This window comes from Orycteropus afer, unplaced genomic scaffold (genome assembly GCF_000298275.1).
Source record: "Orycteropus afer afer isolate SDZICR_OR568_19922 unplaced genomic scaffold, OryAfe1.0 scaffold00025, whole genome shotgun sequence".
NCBI classification, from domain to species: Eukaryota; Metazoa; Chordata; class Mammalia; order Tubulidentata; family Orycteropodidae; genus Orycteropus; species Orycteropus afer.
In genome coordinates, this window is record NW_006921612.1 from 8,672,169 (window position 1) to 8,694,876 (window position 22,708).

Sequence of the window (22,708 nt, forward strand, 5' to 3'; positions counted from 1 at the left end):
TGGGTTTCTGAGGCAGTATCACTACAGAAGTAGATTGCCACATCTTCCTTCCAAGGAGTGGCTGGTGGGTTTGAACCACCAGCCTTCTGGTTAGTCAGGTGCCTCAGGCACTATGCTACTAGAGACAACATATGTTGTTGTTGTTGTTATGTGCCCTCGAGTCAGATCCGACTCATAGCGACCCCTCCTTGGGTTTCCGAGGCAGTATCACTACGGAAGTAGATTGCCCCATCTTTCTTCCGCGAAGTGGCTGGTGGGTTTGAACTGCCAGCCTTCTGGTTAGCAGTGCCTTCTGCCTTAGGCATTACGCTATCAGAGCTCCTATGGCTTGGGTTGTTGTTGTTGTTTGCCATCGAGTTGGACCCTACTCATAGCGACCGCTCCGTGGGTTTCCAAGGCAGTGTCACTATGGAAGTAGATTGCCTAATCTTACTTCCGAGGAGTGACTGGTGGGTTTGAACCGGCAGCCTTCTGGTTAGCAGTCAAGTACCTTAGGCTGGGTTGTTGTTGTTGTTGTTATGTGCCATCAAGTCAGACCCAACTCATAGTGACCCCTCCTTGGGTTTCCGTGGCAGTATCATTACAGAAGTAGATCGCCCAACCTTCCTTCTGAGGAGTGGCTTTTGGGTTTGAACCGCCAGCCTTCTCGTTAGCAGTCAAATGCCTTAGGCAGTATGCTACCAGAGCTCCCTAGGCTGGGTTAGGTGCACCTTATTCTTCAAAGTGACAGCTTTGCTGTTCAGCACTTGAAAGAGGTCTTTTGCAGATTTGTCCAGTACAATATGATGTCTGATTTCTTGACCGTTGCTTCCTTGAGTGTTGATTGTGGATCCAAGTAAAATGAAATCCTTAACAACTTTAATCTTTTCTCCACTTATCGTTAATACTGCTTATTGGTCCAGTTTAAAGATTTTTGTTTTCTTTATATTGAGGTGTAATCCATACTGAATACTGTAGTCTTTGATCTTCATCAGTAAGTGTTCAAGTCATCTTCACTTTCAGCAAGCAAGGCTGTGTCATCTGCATATCACAGGTTGTTAATGAGTCTCCCTCCAATCCTGATGAGCATTCTTCTTCATATAGTCCAGTGTCTTGGGTTATTTGCTCAGTATACAGACTGGCAAATAAGCATATTTTGAAAACATGCTAAATAATCACTAATTATTAAGGAAACTCAAATTAAAACCACATTGATAATACTATATATCCACTAGAATGGGTAACATTTAAAAGACTGGCCTAAGTGTGGTGGGACTGTGGAACAGTTTGGAATTACCACACACTGCTGGGAAAAATGTAAAATGATACAACCAATTTAAGAGACAGTTTGGCCATTTCTTAAAATTTTGAAATGTTAAACACTCATTTAGCACAGAACCTAGCCACTTCACTCATAGGTATTCAGCTGACAGGAATAAAAGCATATGTCCACACAAAGCTTTATACATGAAAATGCACAGAAGTTCAATTTTTGACAGCCATAAATGGAAACAACCTAAGTGTTCATCAGTGGGTCAATGGATAAACAAATTGTGGTATATCCACACAACGGAACAGTGCTAAGCAATAAAAAATGAACTACTGATATATGCAACAACATGAATCTCAAAATAACTACACTGAAAGAAGCCAGATTCCCCCTACTCTGAAAACGTACATTGTGTACGATTCTATTTATATAAAGTTCTTAAAAAAAGCAAAGTTATCTACCAGGGGAAGGGTGAATTACAAAGAGATACAAGGGAACTTTGAAGTGATAGGTATTTCCATTATGGTGATTGTAGTGATAGATTCACAACTGTGTGCATGTATTAAAACTCAAACTGTACACCTCAAATATATGCCACTGATTGTATGTCACTTATACCTCAATAAAGCAAGAAACAACATGCTATAGTAATAGAAAACAGATCAGCAGTTGCCTCGGGTCAGAAGGTAATGACTGCACAAGGACAAGAAGGAACTTTCTGGGGTAACGTGAATATTATGTATTTTGACTGCTGTGGTGGTAACAACTGTTTACTTTTGTCAAAAAGCTACCATTTATTGAGTATGTTTTGAGACAACATATAGCACTGGGCAAACTGGCTGCAAAGGACCTCTTTCAGGTGCTGAAGAGCAAAGATGTCTCCTTGAGGACGAAGGTGCACCTGACACAAGCTATGGTATTTTCAGTCACCTCATATGCATGTGAGAGCTGGACAATGAATAAGGAAGACCGAAGAAGAATTGATGCTTTTGAGCTGTGGTGTTGGTGAAGAATGCTGAAAGTACTGTGGACTGCTAAAAGAACTAACAGGTCTGTTCTGGAGGAAGTGCAGACAGAATGCTCCTTGGAGGAGAGAATGGCCAGACTTCATCTCACCTACTTTGGTCATGTTGTCAGAAGGGACCATTCCCTGGAGAAGGATGTCATGCTCAGTAAGGTGGAGAGTCGACAAAAGAGGGGAAGATCCTCAACGAGATGGACTGACACGGTGGCAGCGGTGATGGGTTCAAGTATAGCAAGAATTATGGAGCTGGCTCAGGACCGGGTGGTGTTTTGTTCTGCTGTGGATCAGGTTGCTATGATTTGGAGACAACTCAACGGCACCTAGCAGCAAAAATTTCCACATTCTATCAGATCATCTCTCTTTGGAATGGACATGAATATGGATCTCTTCTTGTTGATTGACCAGATTACTGTCTTCCAGATTTCTTGGCATATATGAGCAGGTGTTTCCATTTTGTTGGAATATCTCTATTACTGTTCCATCATTTTCTACAGCCTTGTTTTTCACCAGTGGCTTCAGTGCAGCTTGGACTTCTGCCTTTAATATTGAGCATATGTTACATTCTGAAATGGTTGAATGTTGATGGGTTCTTTTTGGTACAGAAACTCTGTAGTCCTTCCATCTGCTTTTAATGCCTCTTGCATTGTTCAACATTTTGCCCATATTATCCTTCAGTATTGCAAGTTGAGACTTGAATGTTTTCTTCAGTTCTTTTCAACTTGAGAAATGCCGAGCATGTTCTTCCCTTTTGCTTTTCTAACTCCAGGTCTTTGCACATTTCATTATAATGCTTTGTCTTTTCAAGCCATCCTTTCAAATCTGTTCAGCTCTTGTACTTCATCATTTTTTCCATTTGCTTTATGTTTTACTGTATGTTCAGAAGCAAGTTTCATAGTCTGGTCTGACATCCATTTTGCTCTTTTGTTTCCTGTCTTAAATGACCTATTGCTTTCTTCATGTTTAATGTCATTGATGTCATCCCACAACTTGTCTGGTCTTTGGTCATTAGTGTCCAAGCCCTAGATCAATTCTGAGGCAGGGTAGGAAGAAGGATGTGGTTATCTACTTCTAAAAAAATTCACTAGCAAAAATCTTATGAATAGCAGTGGATCATTGTCTGATATAGTGGCAGGAGGTGAGCTCCTCAAGTTGGAAGGCACTCAAAATACAACTGGCAAAGAGCTACCGTCTCAAAGTAGAGTTAACTTTAATGATGTGGATGGAGTTTATCTTTCAGGACCTCTGTTTGCTGATGTGGGCAGCTTTTCGGTGGGTTCAAACTTCTGACATTTTGATTAGCAGCTGAGCCTTTTAACCATCATGAAAATGGACTTGTGTGTGTGTGACTACACGCACACACATATGCACACACACATATATATGCTTAATCAAATAGTCTTGTTAAACAAAATAAAAATGCTTTGAATATTTCATTTTATCTAGGTTTTAGTATATTTCTTTTTCCTTAATTAATGGCCAGTAGTAAGGAAGTTAAGGAGTTCTGGTGGCACTGTGGTTAAAACATTGGGCTGCTAACTAAAAGGTTGATAGTTCAAACCCACTAGCTCTGCTCTGCTCTCCAGGAGAAAAATGAAGCAGTCTCTTTCCATAAAGATTTACAGCCTTTCAGTTCGACTGTGTCCTGTAGGATTGTTATGATTCAGAATTGATGTGATGGCATTGGGTTTGGTGGGGTTTTTTTTTTTTTTTTTGGTTGTAAAGTAGTTAGATTCCTACAGTTGATGGATAATTTCCAAATATGAAAATTTACAATTACACCTACTCCTCAGTTACCAACTGTCTTGTTATCCAGCATTTCACATTTATGACAATAGTAAAAAAATACACCTAACTGTTTTGTGCATTAATGAGGTACATTTGGTGGTAATGAACATCGAGGTACAAGGCAAGAGTAAGGCTGCCTATGATGGTTAAGGTTATGTGTCATCTTGGCTGGGATATGTTTCTCAGTGGTTTGGCAGTTATGTAATAGTCTAATTTGGCAGTTATGTAATGATGTAGTCATCCTTCATTTTGTGATATGATGTGATAACCCTCCATTATACAACACAGATTTTTGCATAACAACCTGGTCTTTGGAACTTAAGCACATTAGTAAGTGAGGAGTGGGTGTATGAGCAATGCATTTCCAATTAAAAAATAAAGACAAAATAGGGGAAGTTAACATTGAAAAAATAAGTCTTTTAAAAATGTCTCATTATGATTATAAGTAAGCATTTTGTAGTAAAGTGAGTACATATACACACATGTGTGCATATATATTTATAAAATGTATGTATATACATAAAATTTAAGAACATAAATTCCAGATCAATGACATAGAAAACTGTTAGCTACTTACTTTCTATGTTCTGTATTAGTATGGTACAGTGAATTACTTAATATGACTCTTCTACCCATGGTCTTTGTGACTCCCACTAGATGACTAGGTGGAACTATGCAAATGTGAGGTGTTTGTGGCCCACGAATGGAATTGGATAGTTTGTTAATCCTGTAAATAAGGTATAGGGTACACTTGTAAGGGTGAGACCATGGAAATAAAGTAGATGGAAGCCTAATGTAGGGATTGGTCAGTTTTTACATCCTGGTAGGCTTAAAATGAGCCATCCTTGAGGTGGAAAGGGGAGATCTCACTACCATCAAGAAAGAAGAACTAGGAGTGAAGCACATCCTTAGACCCCATATCCCTGGGCTGAGATTATCTCACAGAAATTGCAGCAGCAGTAGCAGTAGTAGAACCAAGAGACTGGCATGAGACGGCAGCAGGCTTCCTAGCCCATGAAGCAAGAAAGTTGAGTGCCTTCAGGCAGGAGGCTTGGTAGTGGAGTGGGGTGATTCTCTGGACACTTATTGGCAGAGCTAAAAGAGCTTTGTAACACTGGCCTGAACAGGGCAGAGGGCAAGAACAGAGAGACATACTTGTGGTATGGCTGCGAAGAAGTATCCTGAGTTGTTTCTGATCTTGAATTGTAGCCTGTTATTTCTGTAATAAAGCACATAATTGAGAGTATTGCCTATGAGTTCCATGTGACAATTGCAGTGAATTAGTTAACCCAGTACAGAAATAGAGAGTACCATGGGAGGGAGAGTTGGCATCAGAATTGGTGAAAAGATTGGAGGGTAGTGCCATGCTTGACCTATGCCTCATAGGAATCAACCTTGGTCTGTTGATGTTCTTGATCCTTCTTCCTCCTTGTGAAATCAGAGAAAGTCAGACGCTGCTGTACTTTACACTCTTTTTGCAGCTGGGCATCATTGAATACAAAATCTTTGTCATCCTCAGTGTTTCAGTCTTAGCAGTTTTTATATTTTGACATCGCTTAATCAGTTACTCTTCTATATTTGGTGAAAAGATAAAAGTTGTAAACAATGTAGGTATTTTTCCAGTGTGGTGGATCTTACCTATTTTGACTCTGATAGAGACAGCCTTTGTTTTTTCACCCATGTGGCCTCCCTGATCTTTCCTAGTCATGATTTCACTTCCGAGTTAAAATTCATCTGGGAAATATACAGGATCAGAGTGTAGTCTCAAAATCCATTGTCAACATGGCTATAGGCAAGGTGGATACTATCCCAGAAATCACCTTGGCTTACATGTGTGTGGGATTTTACTTCTGTGTTTGTCCATCTTGGTCGTGTATCTGAATTAACTGCCAACACAAGGCTCAAAACAATGTTAGTTTAAATCTTATGATTCCAGAATTAGCACTTGTAAATTAGGGAGCTCTGGTAGCGTAGTGGCTAAAGCACTTGACTGCTAACCAGAAGGCTGGTGGTTCAAACCCACCAGCCACTCCTCGGAAGGAAGGTTGGGCAATCCTACTTCCGTAGTGATACTGCCTCGGAAACCCAAGGAGGGGTCGCTATGAGTCGGGGCCGACTCGACGGCACATAACAACAACAACAAATTAGAAACCTTTGGATTTGGCCTTCTTTGGGTTTGACTCTCCTGCTCTGTGACTATAGCAAAGTACTTGAAATTTTTTAGTTTCAATTTCTTCATTTTAAAAATGAGCATAATAGTAACTATTTTCCCAGGTTATTGAGAGTATTATTTGGTTTAATGGAGGATGTAAAACACCTGGCACATTGTAATTGCTCAATGAATGGCAGTTATTATTTATTATCTTTTAGGTTATAATCAAATCATGTGAAATTGTTTCCATTTAGTGAGAACCTATATTATTCTGGACCACATCAGTTGTTTCTCACCTATTAAATTTAATCCATTACTCTTTGTGATGACATTTCAAAGTATGCTTTAGAGGAAGAAGTGATGGCTCAGCTGTGTAAAATAACTTGCTAATGGTCTCACAGGTGGTGAATGGCAGGACTTGGACTAGAACTCGGATTTGATGACCCTTTGTGTTGAGTGGCTCTCCAGTGGGTGTGTACACAAATAAATAATATTGGTAGACAATTACTTCTGAAATGTGTAAAAATATAAAATGAAAAGTTTGTTTTGTGAGTTTATGAGTCAGAATGTAGTAAAATCTCACTTTTTTAGAGTTATGAGTTTGTTTTGTAAATTACTTCTAAATGGGCACAGAATAGAGCCCTTAAAAACTGATAATGCTGCCAGGCAAATGGAAAAGAAAATTATTACTTTTTTTTTTTTAAAGTAGGCTAGGGAGCATACTTTTAAAGATTTCATTTGTAACATCAGTAATACTTAACCATTGTAGAAAATTTGGAAAGTATAGAAGAATATGAAGAAGCAAAGAAAACATTACCAGTAATCTCACCATCTAGAAGCAGACAACTAACATTTTGGTGTATTTTCATTCAGCCTTTTGTTCCTCCCTCCCTTTGATTATTTTCTTATAGCAGAAGAAACATTTGTCTGCTTCCGTGAAGTTTTACAACCTTAAAAACCCTATGGGACCCCTCTACTCTGTCTTACAGGATCAGCGGTTCAAATCCACCAGTTGCTTTACGGGAGGAAGATGAGGCAGTCTACTTCCATAAAGATTTATAGCCTTGAAAACTCAGTGGGGTTGCTCTGAGTCAGAATTGACTTGATGGCAGTAAGCTTAGTTTTTTTTTTTTTTTTTTTAATGTCAGAATTTTTCTTCTCCATTTGGATAATTCTCTCCTGGAGCCTTCCACTTTTTATCTCCACTCTTAACTGGTGGCTCTTCAGGACTACTGCATAACTGTCATTTTTTAACTTTTTTTCACTTTATTCATGAACTGTCTTGTTTACCTAGTACTACTATGAGAGAAATACCACAAATAGGTGGCTTTAACAAACAGAACTTTATTTTCTCACAGTTTGTTGTTGTTGTTATGTGCTGTGAGTTGGACTTGACTCATAGTGGCACCTCCTTGGGTTTGCGAGGCAGTATCACTATGGAAGTAGATTGCCCAACCTTCCTTCTGAGGAGTGGCTAGTGGGTTTGAACTGCCAACCTTCTGGACAGCATTCAAGTGCCTTTAGTCACTACGCTACCAGAGCTCCCTTCTCATAGTTTAGGAGGCTATAACTCCAAATTGGCTCTAGGGTGTTGGCTTTAGGGGAAGGCTTTCTCCCTATGTTGATTTTAGGGGGAGGTCCTTTTCTCTTTTCACCTTTGGCTCTATGGTGATCTTCACATGGCATGGCATCTATCTTCCGCCATCTCTGCTTGTTTGCGTAATCCTCTCTTTTATATCTCAAAAGAGTTTAAGACAGACCCTATACTAATACTTCCTCATTAACATAACAAATAAAACTCATTCCCAAATGGGATGATAACCACTGGTATAAAAAGCAAAAACCAAAGTACTGCCATCAAGTCATTTCCAACTCATAGCAACCCCATTGGGTTTCTGAGGCAATAAATCTTTACAGAAGTAGATTGCCCCATCTTTCTTCCATGGAGAGGCTGGTGGATTTTAACCACTGACCTTCTAGTTAGCAGTCAAATGTCTTAGGCACTGCACCACCAGAGCTCCTTAACCACTGGTATAGGGGTTAGGATTTACAACACATATTTTTAGGGAAGATAATTCAATCTACAACATGAACCAAAATCTTTTTTTTTTTTTTTTTTCCCTCCTGAATCCTGTACCATCTTTTTTGGTTTAGACCTTTATGTTGCTGTGGCATAGTGTCTAAGGCATTTGACTGCTAACCAGAAGGCTGGCGGATCAAACCCACCAGCCACTCCTTGGCAGGAAGGTCGGGCAATCTACTTCTGTAGTGATACCTCCTCGGAAACCCAAGTCGCTGAGTCGGATCCAACTCGATGGCAGTGAGTTTGGTTTCTTTTGCACATCTCTAAGTAACTTTCTGAGAAAGAGTACATGTAAAGTAAACTTCCTGAGTCTTTATATATTTGAAAATGTCTTTATAGAATTTTAGGTTGAATGTAATTTTTTTTTTTATAACTTGTAAGGCATTTTGCCGTATTTTTTAGCATACAGTATTGCTGATGAGAAGTCTGTTTCTAGTCTAAATCACTTAACTTAGTAGTTGACCTGATTTTATTTGTTGATAATTCTTTTTATCCTTGATGTTCACATTGTTGTGTCTGTGTGAATAGTTGGTAAATTCTTTCAATCTGAAAACTCATGTTTTTTAACTCTGAGAAATTCTCTGAAATGATTTCTTTGATTATTTTTTCTCTTTGTTCTATATATGAAGTTCCATATGTGTATGTGTGTATCCTCATGCATATATTTATTTTTATGTAATTGTTATTTGTTAGATACTGGATTTCCTGGATGAATTCTGCCCCTAGCATATTCTCTTTTGCTATCCATGTCTTTAGGAGACTTCATCAACTTTATATTATAACCTGTAGTTGAATATATTTTCAAAAAATGGTCACAGCAGTATTTTGAATCCAGTATGCTTTTTCAAAACCTTGCCAATGCCTATCAAAATGTCATTTATTTCCCTTCCCCTTGAACCTGGACAAACTTGGGACTGTTCCAACAAAGTATTTTGGAAGTGACAGTGTGACTATAGCTCTACAAAGTTAGATCATTAAAAAGATCATTATTTCCCTGTGTATGTCTCTCTTTCTTTGCATATGTGTGTGTATATGTGTATAAACTTTTTCTTGACTTTTTACAGTAGTGGTTTCATACAATATTTGTCCTTTTGTGATTGGCTAATTTCACTCAGAATATTGTTGCAAAAGGGGCATGGAGGCGGCATCTTCTGACCTCCTCTTACTCCACAAGAGGAAGACAGAATCACCATCAGCAGCCCAAGGCCTCCTCCCATGAGGGCAGACACGCCACCAGCCTCCAACCTTCTTACTAATCTTGTTACCAACAGTTCCTCCCTTAGCACTCACTGCCGCTCTGCTGGGTTCAGTAATTTACTGCAGTGGCCACAGAGAACTCACAGATTATGCAGTTTATTAGGGAAGTAACAGGCTACAATTCAAGTTCAGGAACTTGCCCGAACTCTCTCAGCTGGCTGTCTCAGCAAACAGTCTCTCTCACTCTCTCTCAGTAGCACGTCTCTCTCTCAGCAGCCTGTCTTTCTCAGCTGGCAGTCAGAGAGACTCTCTGCCTTTAGGAGAGCTCCTTTTTAGCCTGGAAGAGTGGCCAAACTAACCAATTCCAACATCAGAATTCTATAAACCTGAGAGAGAGTGAACTTATAGAAGATTGCTTTGTGTTACTCCAGGTGAATGACTTTAACAAGCAGCTAATCAGTTACTCACAGCAAAGTGGGAGTTATAAATACTATAGCTGGAAAAGCCATATCATGTAATTTCCTACACCACAGTTGTCCTTTAGGCTCATCCTTGTTTATGAGGTGTTTTGCAGATTCATCGTTATTCTTTAATGTTGTGTAGTATTCTGTTGTGTGTTGTTGTTGTTGTTTGCCTTCGAGTTGGCCCCGACTCATAGCGACCCCTCCTTGGGTTTCTGAGGCAGTATCACTACGGAAGTAGGATTGCCCAACCTTCCTTCCGAGGAGTGGCTGGTGGGTTTGAACCGCCAGCCTTCTGGTTAGCAGTCAAGTGCTTTAGCCACTATGCTACCAGAGCTCCTGTAGGTACTATAATTTGTTTATCCAGTCATCCATTGATGGGCACTTAGGTTGCTTCTATCTTTTTTGCTATTGTGAATAATGCCATGATGAAAATGGGTGTGTATATCTGTTTGTGTTGCAACTTTTATTTCTCTAGGATATATACCTAGTAGTGGGATTGCTGAGTCATATGGTATTTCTATTTTCAACTTTTTAAGGAAGCACCGTACCATTTTTCTCAGTGGTTGTGCCATTTTATAATCCCACCAGCAGCATATGAGGGTTCCGGTCTCTCCACACCTTCACCAACATTTGTTGTTTTTTATTTTTTTGAACTTTGCTATCAGTGCTGAGATGAGATGTGTGTCTGTTTCTGTCTCTGTCTTAGAATGCTTTCCCTGAGAACCCAGCCACCATGTTGTGAAGAAGCCTATGGCTTCCTCCTTGGCCATATGTAGGTGTTTCATCCTGCGGCCCTACCTAAGGTCTGAGATGACAGCCAGCATCAACTGTCTGGCATGTGAGTGAGTGAGCCAGTAAGTAATTCCAGTCCTCAGCTGATCCACATAGATCTGAGATAAGCTAGCTCTGCCACGCCTTGCCTACATTGTCGTTTTCAGAGTAAAACAGATGTTGCCATTGTCTTAGATGATTGAGTTTAAAGGTAATTTTTATGTCATCAAATTCTTATTTTGTCAGTTTCTAATTTAATTTTTTAAATTGAAGTACAGTTTACATGCATAGATCAGTTTTGATAAATGCTTATACTTGTGTAACCCACGTCCTATGTAACTTTTGTGAAAGCAAACATGATAGACCATAGTGAACATATGAAGGGTGTTAGGTGATGAGATAAAAGAGATTGGCAGAAAAAAAAAGAGAGAGATTGGCAGGACTTTGGTTATAATCTAAATACGATGAGAAATTATTTGATTTTTTAAAAAAAAACTTTTTTAGAGTAGTTTTAAACTTACAGAAAACTTGTGAAGACAGTATTGACCCATATACCCAGCATCCAGTTTCCCATATTGCTAACATGTTATATTAATAAAATACATTGTCACAATTAATGAACCAATATTAATATATTATTAATAACTAAATTCCATGTTTTATTTAGTTATTCTTAGTTTTTACTTCATGTACTTAATCTACTCTAGGATTCCATCCAGGATACCACATTGCATTTAGTTGTTAGATCTTCATAGGTTCCTCTCAGCTGTGATATTTCCTCAGACTTGCCTTGAAGTAGAAATGCTGAATTTTGAGTGTGGACAGCATAGGGCAGGGTTCAGCCTTCAATTTAGAGGTTGTGCATTGTATCTTTTAAGAATTCCACTGTGCTTTCAGACTAAGAATTTGGTTTGATAGAATAAAGAGCCTATGGTAATTTGAGCAGAATAATGAGGAACATAAAAAAGAAATAACTTCTTCCCCCCCCCCCCCGAATGCATTGTGAATAAAAATCCAGAGAATAGAAAGTTGATGATCTTTTGATTAGCATCAGTGGCCTCTCTGTGTCTGACTTCTGGTCCCAGTTAATACAGCCAGATGATTAATGGAAAATTCAGAATTTGATCAGAAATCTTATATGTACCTGGAAAAGAAATTAGAAATTTAAACTTTTCCCCTGAGGAACTTTGCATATATTTTTGGGACCTTGAAGATAGCCAGTGTAGCAGTGTATTATATGTTTTATTTCTTAGCAGGAGACTCTATTAGATATTACCGCAAAAGGAGTCACTTACCACAAGTTAGGTTAGATTTTTAACATACCTTAAGGATAATTCTTTTAAAGTAAATGTTGTTGTTGTTGTTATGTGCCATTGAGTCGGGCCCGACTCACAGTGACCCCTCCTTAGGTTTCCGAGGCAGTATCACTATGGAAGTAGATTAACCAACCTTCCTTCCGAGGAGTGGCTGGTGGGTTAGAACCACCAGCCTTCTGGTTAGCAGTCAAAGTCAATAAGAATTATTTATTGTTGAAGCAAGGTACAACTTTTTCCAGACCTTACCTACTGCAGTTTGTATGAAGTATTTTTGCTTTAAAACAAAGCTCTTCTATACTGTATTAGTGTTAAACTGTGCTTACTACTAATAGTAGTAATAATAGTAAGGTGGAGGGTGGACAAAAGAGGGAAAGGCCCTCAATGAAATGGATTGACACAGTGGCTGTGGCGATGGGCTCCGGTATAGCAGGGACTGTGAAGCTGGCGCAGGACCGGGTAGGTGTTTCGTGTTGTGCATAGGGTCACATGAGTCGAAGACAACTCGACGGCACCTAACAGCAACAACAACAACAACAACAAAAACTAGTAGTAGGTCATATTTTAGTTTTAAATGTGCTAACTGTATTGACATCCTCTCGTGGGTTATCATTTATTCCTTCCAACAGCCAACTTGTGAAACTATACCCAAGGTTTCCATTTTAAGAAGAAGTTAATAGGGTTGGGAATTTAAGTAGTGTACCCAAGGTCATATAGTTTAGCCAGAACCAAAAATGTTAATTCATAAAAATAAATTCTAGTTTTTGACTAACCTTTCCAATACCCTTTGGTCAGTGTAACTTTTCTTAACTTTCACCACTCCCTGCTTGCAATTAATCAGCTCTAGTCAAGTATTAAACTGTCAACCTTTCTCTATCTCTGTGACAGGCTATTCTGTCTACCTGAGAAAATTACTTCCTTCTATCTACTAGGTAAGGAGCTCCAGTGGCACAGTGCTTAAGGCATCTGACAAACCAGAATGTTGGCAGTTCAAACCCACCAATTGCTCCATGGAAGGAAGATGGGGCAATTTACTTCCATGAAGATTGACTGCCTCAGAAACCCAATGGGGGTCACTAGGAGTCAGAATCAACTCAGTGGCAGTGAGTTTGATTTTTTGAGCTCCCTTTTATCTATTCAGATATCACTAACTTAGCTCAGACAAAAGTTCTCTCCAAAAAGAACTTATCTTCAGGGATCATCCAGACCTGAATTTATTCATTCAGTCAACAAAGATTAACTGAAAACCTATTATATACTGTAGTTGCTACAGATACAGAAGGGAATAAAGCAAGTTCCTCTCTTCTGTGTTCTCACAGGAACTTAGCTTCTCATCAGTACAATTACCACACTTCTGATTGCCTAATTACTGTTATTCTGTAACTTCCAGTAGACTCTAAGCATCCTAAGGAAGGGGACCATATAGACCTGACTGTCATTATGACATTTTAAACAGAATGAAGTTTGTGTCTGAAGTGCACAGTATAGTCACAGGATACCTATTTGGTCATAGAGACTCATGCATAGAAAACTGCAACATGTAGAGACACAGACTTTACAGGACACCAAAACTTCCAATCAGTGCTGAATATAGTCTATCATTTAAGTATTGGCTACATTCAGAAGGTGATCCAACTTACATCGTATAGATGTAATAAGGTATGAAAGATACGTATACATGCATAAAGTAGATGGTATTTTCTACTGCAAATATTCTTTAGGTAATGAAGAACAAAAATGAAAATGGGTTAATTGAAATGAAAATTTCTTAGGTGAAATAGACCAATTCCATGATAAGCACAAACTACCATAAGTCACCCAATATGAACAGATCATTTGAATATCTTACAACTATTAAGGAAACTGAATTCATAATAAATACGTGTCTAGGTCCAGATGGATTCATTAGAGAATTCTACCAATTAAAAAGAGAATTATATTAATTCTATATAATCTCTTCCAGAGAGAAGAGAAAGGAATACTTCCCAAATCAAAAAAGAAACTGTCCCAGACTAAAGGAGACATGACAGCTAAATGCAAAATATGATTCTGAACTGGATCCTATTCCCATAAAGGACATTGACAGGATAAATGGTATAACTTGACGAGGTTTGAGAATTTGATGGTAGAAATGTATTAATGTTAATTTCTGATTTTGATGATCATTGAGGTTATATATAAGAATATCCTTGTTTGTAGAAAATCACCAGTTAAGCAGTTGTTGTAGTGTTGATTATGACTCATGGTAACCCCATGTTTGTCAGAACTGTGCTCCAAAGGGTTTTCAGTAGCTGAATTTTCAAGATCACCAGGGCTTTTTTTCTGAGGCACCTCTGATGGATTTGAGCCACCAACTTTTTGGTGAGCAACCTATTATGCTAACCATTTGCACCACCCAGGTACCTAAGTATTCAGAAGTGACAGTGCACCAGTCAGCAACTTACTCTCAAATAGTTCAGGGGGAAAAAAAAATCACAAAATGAATGGTCGTTTCAACTGGAGTTGTTGCAGCCGTCTTCCACAGCAACAGAAAAATTCTTCATGATGGAGAGAATGGGCCAACACTCATAGAAAAGCAGAATGAGAGAAGGTGGGAAGAGTGGCATGAGGGAGGAGAAAAAGGAAGAGAAAGGAGATAGAGATGAAAATATTGTTGGTGCATCTGCATCCAATCATGCTAGCGAGTCTGAACTTGGGTTTCTAAAATTGGCATTCAAGACAGTCTTAAAGTATTACTTCATGGCAAACTCTTTTCCCATTTAACTGATAAATTTTCTAAGGGCCCATATGCAAATAAAACTAGATTCTGGGTCTTTTTTTGTTTCATAAAAAGTCAAATTAAACATAGGAGAGAGCACACATCACAAAATGGTTAATGAAGAAAATCAGAGAGACTTAGATTCAAATCCAAGTTCTGGCCTAAACTATAATTCTTTTGAAGTAAATGTTGTTGTTGTAATGTGCCATTGAGTCGGACCCGACTGGGATGAATGATAACTCTGTTTAACCTTCTGAGGAACTGTTTTTCAAATCAGCGGTGCCATTTTACATCCCACAAGCAGTGTGTGTGGGTTCCAGTTTTCCCACATTATCATCAGCACTTGGTATTATCTTGTCTTTTTTGATTATAGCCATCCTGATGGATAGGAAGTAGCATAATGCACAACATTTTACTAAATTCTACTTTTTAATGAAATACTTGTTTGCTGATCTTTTTTGCCTTATACTGGAGCTCTCCGAGTAGGCTCTAAATCTGCTCCACCTTAGTTTGGCTGGCCAGGTAGGCAGACCACATAGGTAAAAGGATGAGAAGTATATATAATGTTTGTTTTTCTTTTTCTCTGTAAAGTTCAGTCCACAAATGTAGATAGAGGTTATACTTATTTTTATATTAAGAAACTATGGCATAAAGCATTATAAATGCCAGAGGCTGCTTGGTCAAGGCCAGAGCAAGATTTATATTTCTGGTTTATTAAGTAGTAGTAGTAGTTGTTGTTGTTATATGCCATTGAGTCGGACCTGACTCATAGCGACCCCTCCTTGGGTTGCTGAGGCAGTATCTCTACGGAAGTAGATTGCCCCATCTTCTTTCCGAGGAGTGGCTGGTGGGTTTGAACCGCCAGCCTTCTGGTTAGCAGTCAAGTGCCTTAGCCACTATGCTACCAGAGCTCCCTATTAAGTAGTAGTGAGTGGCAAGATCAGCAGTTGTCAGTCTGCCTGTGATATGATAGATGACATTTGTTTGAGACACATTCCTGTTTGTGTACACTGTGTTATGTGTAGTTCTCAGCAAACTAGTTGCCTCACTACTGCTTTTTTTCTTACACAGAAATGTGAGCAAGAGAGTAATGTTTTGGTGATAGCCTTCATTCAGGGTTCACAAATTTGGTGACTTTAATTTTCAGTAGTAATAAATAACCTGTGACAAACCTGTTATGGATTGAATTATGTCACCCAAAATTATGTATTATAATTCCTAACCTCTGTGCCTGTGGTAGGAGTTCTGGTGGTGCAGTGGTTAAGCATTTGGCTGCTAAGCAAAGGGTGGGCATTCGAACCTACCAGCTGCTCTCTGGGAGAATGATGAGGCATTCTGCTTCCGTAAAGATTTACAGCTTTGGAAACCCTATAGGGCAGTTGTATTCTGTCCTATATAGTTGCTATGCATCAGAATTAACTGGATGGCAGTGGGTTTGGTTTTTTGGGGGTTATGCCTGTGGTTGGGAGCTCTGGTAGCATAGTGCCTAAGGCACTTGACTGCTAACCAGAGGGCTGGCTGTTCAAACCTACCAGCCATTCTTCGGAAGGAACGTTGGGCAATCTACTTCTGTAGTGATACCGCCTCAGAAACCCAAGGAGGGGTTGCTATGAGTCAGGTCTGACTGGATGGCACCTAACAACAACAACATGTCTGTAGTTATAATCCCGTTTGGGAATGTGTTCTTTGTTATGTTAATGAGGCAGGATTATTGCAGAGTATATTTTGAGTCAATCTCTTTTGAGATATAAAAGAGATTAAAACAAACAAGAGAAGCAGATATGGTTGAAGTGAGATGCCAAACCACATGAAGATTGTCCAGCAGCACATGCTTAAAAAAGAGGTAAGGCCCTTCCTCCAGAGCCAACAGAGAGAGAAAGCCTTCCCCTAGAGCCAGTGCCCCGGGTTCAGACTTCTAGCCTTCTAAACTGTGAGAAAATAAGTTTCTGTTTTTTAAAGCCACTAATTTATGGTATTTCTGTTATAGCAGCACTAGACACACCTCAAAACTGAACTATTTTTCTGTGGTTCTTAATTGTCTATATCAGCTGTGCAGGGCTATTGAGTAGGCACCTCAGAGCTGGTGTAAATATTTGATAATCTGGCAGTCCATAGTCTGGGATGGCCAGATGGTCTTCCGTCTGTGGCTTCCTCCCTAGCTCTAGAGCATAAACTATTATTAAGGGTTTTGGTGTTAAGGGGGTCAGTGTATCACAACTCTTTGTTGAGTTTTTTGGTGTTGTCCTTTGCATCCTCAGCAAGAGATTCTATGTTGATCAGAGTGTATGATAGATTATTTATATTGATCTCTTATGACTGATTTGTCCCATGGCACTATATGGTTTGGAAGTCAAATACCTGTGATTTATAACAAAGAATTCCTTTTCAGCTCATACTTAATATTATGACATCAAGCAATAACAAGAAGATAGTATTGCCATATTATTGGCAGTACTCATCAAATTTGGATTAATATGGTAATCTGAAGGAGATCTGGTGGCATAGTGCCTAAGGTATTTGACTGCTAACTAGAAGGCTGGTGGTTCAAACCCACCAGCCACTCCTTGGAAGGAAGACTGAGCAATCTACTTCCATAGAGATACTGCCTTGGAAACCCAAGGAGGAGTTGCTATGAGATGGCAATGAATTTGGTTTTGGTTTTTGGTTTCTGGTGATTTGAATGAGGTGAAACAAAATGTGATCTTGCAAATATTTAACATACTGTTGTTAAATGTTGACGTGCCAGGAACAGGTGTTGGGGGATATATAAACAAAATAGATACAATATTACTCTCATGAAATGTACATGTGAGTGATTAATGATTTATTACAGAATCGTATGTAATACCTACTGCCATCGAGTTGATTCCAACTCATAGCAACCCCCACTGGATTTCCAAGGCTGTAAATCTTTATGGAGGTAGATTGCCTCATCTTTGGGTTTGAACGGCTGACCTTCTGGTTAGCAGCCAAATGTCTTACCCACCACACCACCACAGCTCCTTATCATATGTAATATATACTATCAAAAGGAAAAACTGATCAATTGTGGTTTTTTTCTTTTTTTGGTAGCAATATCTGAAATCTTTAAAACTCTAAAAGAAAAGACTAAGAAGTTAACAATGCTTGAATTAGCTCATCTGGATAGTGTATTGTAAAAATACTTAAACATCTTTAAGTATTCCAGATGCAGGATATCAGAGATCCCAAGCTAATGATTAAAAGTTAATACCTTTTTTAATGACATGGATTTTATAGAAAAGTATGTCATTTTTGATGGGAGGCAGCAGAATTACAAAATCATCATATTTGTAAAGCTGTTATGTTATTGAACTAAAATCTCATGTTCTAATGAGGTAGCACAGGAGTTCAGTGAATTTTCCAGTTCTTTTGAAACATAATTTGAAGCTTTGCATATTTAATAGGAGGTCAGTGATGGTTTAGTGTTAGAATTCTTGACTTCCATGTGGGAGACCTGTTTCAATTCTTGAATGAACCTCGTGTACAGGTACCACCCATCTGTCATTATAGACTTCTGTGTTGCTGAACAGGTTTCAGCAGAGCTTCCAAACTGAGACAGACCAGGAAGAAAAGCCTGGTGATCTATTTCTGAAAATCAGCCAAAGAAAACTATAGATCACAAGGATCCAATTTGCAACTAGTCATGAGGATGGCAGCCTACTAGAGTATTTTAAAGCTGGGGCATTGATAGGGTCAGATGACTGGCTGTTGTGTGGTAACTGAATTGTAGATGAAAGAGAGGAAATAGGAAGACCTTTTGGAATGGTTGTTTAGGAGCTCTGGTGACATAGTGGTTAAGAACTTGACCACTAACTGCAAAGATGGTGGTTCAAACCCAAACTGTGGCAGTTTGCTTCCGTAAAGATTTACAGCCTCAGAAACCCTATGGGGCAGTTGTACTCTGTCCTGGAGGTTTGCTGAGTCAGAATGACATGACAGCACCGGATTTAGGTTTTTTTCCTGTAAGCCAGTGACTTCATGCCTTTATCTCCCTCCATTTTAGATAGCCAGTTTCCAATTTTGCCCATCCCTGTCACCAGTACTTTGAGGAGACAAGCATATTCCTTTCTCTCTGGAGAATCTTCTGTTCTGCTTGGAAACTTTGGATATCTGCATCCTTAAACATGCAAAGTCCAGGCCAGTGCAAGCCATCAAATTGCAGCACTTAACACCAGCTCAGTGTCAAACATCTTCCTCTTCATCTGGTCAGGTTCTGGTCAGCTCAGCTATAGCCATCCCAGCCAGCACCTTCTCTCTCTCTCTCACTTTCTCTCTCTCTCTCACTCATCCTTAGTCCTTAGGGACTAGTTCAATGTCTGTAGGCTTCACACAACTCCTTGTACTTGAGACCAGCTAACCCTTCTTGTCATCCCCAGCCTCCGTGGGCTGGGTCAAAGAGTACCAACCTCAGCCTGTTTCTTCATTGCTGCATTCCCCCCATTTCAACTCTTCAGGTGGGCCCAGTAGTCACAAGTGAGCATTATATAAGACCATCTACCAGCTTCCTTTAACTTTCAATCCTGGAGGGGTTTCTCTCATAGGCCATGACTTTCCTGCCTTGATGTATTCAAAGCCTAACTGCTTGTTGGGCATTTTTTTTTTTTTTTCTGTAGGTCCTGTCTTCAAATGCAAACCTTTTGTTCCCTCAGTAGTTCTGGTTCTTTTCAAATGCAAATTTCCTCACTCAGTATGTTCTGGGTGGGGCTCAGTTTTCTACCTAAACTCCCTATATTCTGCACACAGGATTTGAAACAAAAGCCTGTGTTTCTTCTGGGCAAATTTAACATATCCAGTCAAGTATTGGCTGAAGGCGGATTTACATGCGCTGTTATCCATGCCCCCAAATCATTTCTAATGTACAAGTAGTTAAGAGACCATTCAGTACCCTTAGCACATTCAGATAAACACATAATCCAAAACACATAATCCTGTTTAAGACATTCCAGTTTCATCTCTTCACCTTGATAATCTTTCCATTCTCTGTGTATGGCCTTGGGCCTTTGTCTGGGTATAACCAAAAGTCCTAGTCTCTCTCAGTTTTGGGAGCTCTGATAGCGTAGTACCTAAGGCACTTGACTGTTAACCAGAAGGCTGGTGGTTCAAACTCACCAGCCACTCCTGGGAAGGAAGGTTGGACAATCTACTTCTGAAGTGATACTGCCCCAGAAATCCAGGGAGGGGTCGCTGTGAGTCCGGTCAGACTTGATGGCACATAACAACAACAACTAGATCAATTACCTCCTTTTGGCCTGGCTCTTGCCTCAAGCCTTTCTCTCCTCAGCTGCAGCATGATGTCTCTATATTCGGCCATTACAGGTAACACCAACCAAAGTAACCATCTGAGAGTCCAAAATTTCACTTCCCAGGCCCCTTCCTTCTTTCTTTTCCAAATTCCCATGCTTCTGTGAGTCTGGAGCCACTGCACGGAATCCCGCTCCTGACACCAACTGCTAAAGGGGCAAGGAGGCAGCCTCTTCTGACCTTCTCTAACTACTCAAGAGAAAGACAGAATCACAGTCAGCAGCCCAAGGCCTGTTCCTCTGAGGCCAGACATGCTGCCACCCTTCAGTCCTCTTACCAACCTTGACACCAACTGTCCCTCCCACAGTGCCCACCACTTTTTGCTGGGTTTGATAATTCACTGCAGAGGCCACACAAACTCACAGGATTATGGGGTTTATTAGGGAAGCAACAGGCTACAATTCAAATTCAGTACCGTGCTCAGGATACAGTTCTTTGGTCAGGGCAGCCTTCCGTCTCCTGTGCCTCAGACATGCCTCTCTGGACCTTGGCCTCTTGGCCTGGCCTCTGCTTCTGTCCAGGTAAACCTGCCTGCCACTCTGTCTTGTGCCTCTTGGTTCCACTGCCGCCATCTCAGCCTGGCATCTCTCAGCAGCGCATCTCTCTCTTAGCCAGCAGTGAGAGATATTCCCCATCTGTGTCTAGGAGGGTTCATTTTAAGCCTGGCAAAGTGGTAAAACTAACCAGTCCCAACATCAGCATTCTAAACACCTGAGAGAGAGAGAGTGAACTTTCCCAGAAGATTACTTCATGCTGCCCCAGGTGGATCACTTTAACAAGCAGCTACTCAGTTGCTCCTGGCAAAGTGGAAGTTACAAAGACTATGGCTAGAAAAGCCATACCATTTAATTCACTACCCCACATTTACTTTGTTGTTTGTCTAGGCAAGAAATGATAGCAACTGGAGATGGCAAACAGGGGATGAATTCGATATGTAATTTTGAGACAGAACTAAATTAAGACTTATAAATGAATTAGATGTGCAAAGTAAGGAAAAAGGATACATAAGGGTTGATTGCTAGATACAAGTGGCCTCATTTGATGAAATGGGTCAGTTTAGGGGAGAAGTTGATGGGGGAAGATCGAGAGTTCCCTTTCGGCTATAGTGAATTTTAGATGCTTTTAGACAGTCAAGTGAGGAGGTTAACTGGGGAGTTGAATAAGTGAGTCTGAAGCTCAGTGGAAAGGTCAGAACTAAAATGACAAATCCAGGTGTCAGAAACAGATAATTTTCAAAGCCATAGGACTGGATGAACACCCTAGGAGAAGATGGGATCCTCAATTTATTGTTTTTAATTTGAGGAAGTTGGTCTCTGTGAGAAACTTAAAGTGATGGAATTTCACTAAAGTGTTTTGGCTTTTGAAATCTTGAAAGTGATGAATGGGGATGAAATATAGGCATTTAAGTATTCCACATTGGTTTTCATTCAAAAATTGCTTGTTTGCAAAGCATGATATGTAATGGAAGTAAAATATCCTTCCAAAAATGAAACTAATCGTAATCACATTGTAAAGTTTTCAGCTAAATGTGAATGATGGGCATTGTGAATTCATTTTCATTTTCAAAAAAACAAAAAACAGGCTTTTTGAAGTATAATTGACTCCCAATAAACTACCTATTTAAAGTATAAAGTTTGATGAGTTTTGGAATATGTATTCATCCATAAGACTATTGCTATAATAAAAATAATGAACATATTCATTACTCCTTGAAATTTCTTCCTGCATCTCTCTTGTTCCCCCAGGCCCCATCCCCAGACAACGACTGATCTGCTTTTTGTCACTATTAGTTTGCGTTTTGTAGAAATTTGTGTAAATAGAATCATATAGTAGGTTTAAAAAGAAAAAAACTCACTGCCATCAAGTTGATTCAACTCATAGTGACCTCTCCTTGGGTTTCTGAGGCGGTATTTCTACGGAGATAGATTACCCAGTCTTCCTTCTGAGGAGGGGTTAGTGGGTTTGAACCACCAGCCTTCTGGTTAGCAATCAAATGCCTTAGGCACTACGCCATCAGAGCTCCCTCATACAATAGGTACTCTTCTTTTTTCTGGCTTCATTCACTCAGGGTAATTATTTTGAGATCCATCCTTGTTGTCTGTGTCAATACTTAATTTCTTATCATTGCTAAATAGTATCCTATTGTATGGATACCAGGATTTGTTTATCCAATCAATGTGAATTTGCTGTTTTGTTAGGTGCCATTGAGATTTTCAACTCATGTGACAGAGTTGAACTGCCCCATAGGATTTTCTTAGCTGTAATTTTTACGGAAGCATATAGCCAGAAATTTTCCCCACAAAGTAGCTGGATGGGTTGGAATTGCGCCAGCCTTTCGGTTAACAGCTGAGTGTTTAACTGTTGTGTTACCAGAGCGCCTTCCTTAAACCTCACTGTCGATGAGTCAGATCTGACTTATCACAACCACTCCTGGGGGTTCCAAGGTGGTATCACTATGGAAGTAGATTGCCCAATCTTCCTTAGACTACTCTTATTTTTTCCTTTCAGCATATCTTCCAGTTTTCTAATACTGTTTGTAAACATCTAAAAGACAAACACTTACTTTATATGTGTGTGTGTGTGTGTGTGT

General features: G+C 39.6%; 1 protein-coding gene across 1 annotated transcript in view; it reads left to right on the forward strand.

Annotated features, from left to right (window-relative positions):
- The window catches only part of MBOAT2 (membrane bound O-acyltransferase domain containing 2), a 341,490-nt gene that overhangs the window by 49,238 nt on the left and 269,544 nt on the right, over positions 1–22,708 (forward strand). The gene's annotated exons all lie outside the window — the stretch shown is intronic.